The sequence below is a fragment of the Hipposideros armiger genome, unplaced genomic scaffold (genome assembly GCF_001890085.2).
Source record: "Hipposideros armiger isolate ML-2016 unplaced genomic scaffold, ASM189008v1 scaffold_105, whole genome shotgun sequence".
NCBI classification, from domain to species: Eukaryota; Metazoa; Chordata; class Mammalia; order Chiroptera; family Hipposideridae; genus Hipposideros; species Hipposideros armiger.
The window spans coordinates 2,051,816-2,052,815 of record NW_017731455.1 but is presented as its reverse complement, the minus strand read 5'-3'; positions in this window follow the sequence as shown (position 1 = coordinate 2,052,815).

Genomic DNA, 1,000 nt, shown 5'->3' with positions numbered 1-1,000 from the left:
TATTAGACATGGGTATTTCAGGTCAAATTAAAAAATGATTTTTTTTTATGAAGAAATTTAGTCTGATAGTACAGTCAGGTAAAAATAACTAATTATCTATCAATACAATGTAAAAGTGTATAGAGAGTGCTATCGGAACAGCAATGAAAAGGTGATGTGAAAATGACAACTTAAACATTTATGTGGCGCTTTTCATCTTATAATATTTTCATTGAGGGAGGTTTCTGCTTCCCTCCAAATGACAGGAAAATGCTGAAGGGGACATTTTCTCCACTCTTTATTCACGTTCCTGAAAGGAGAATGACTGTCTGCTTGGTTATAAAGAGCTTCATTTCTGTTGGATCACATTTTCCCCTCAGAGTGCATAGTCTCTGCATTGAAAAGGTAACAAAGGCCCATCTTTAATTCTCTCATGTTCTCAGCCTGCTGGGGTCTGGGTTTTGGAGAAAGGCTGGCCTGGCCTTTGATGTGAATGGAGGGTATATTTGCAGAGTTGGCCACAGGCAGATCCCTAGCCTAAATATGGGGAGGAACAGTAGTGAGAACCCCTCCTCCCCCCATTTTGGCCTTGGGTCCAAGTAGCATTCTGTGATGCCTTTTTACTAGGGGACCCTCATTATTAGATTGATGGTTAACAAAGCTGATCCACTGATCTCCGTTTGGCTTTGGATGTGAGTTCTACTGGTTAGAACTCAGAAAGCAGGAGAGATGAAATATTAGCACCCCTTATATTCAATAATCTCATCTGAGAATCACAACAACCTTATGAGAAGATTATATGGGGGTTATTTTTCTTGTTTTGCATGTGAAGAAGTAAGCAGAGATTGAAGTTATATAGAATAATAGAATGCCAGCATCACAGACATGGGTTCAAATCCTGGTGCTACCACCTATGAGTGGGCTGACCTGGGGATAACTTCCTTAATTTGATGAGCCTCAGTTTCCCTCCTCTATAAAACAGAGATAGCATCATCACCTTTGTAAGTTGTTGTGAAAACTA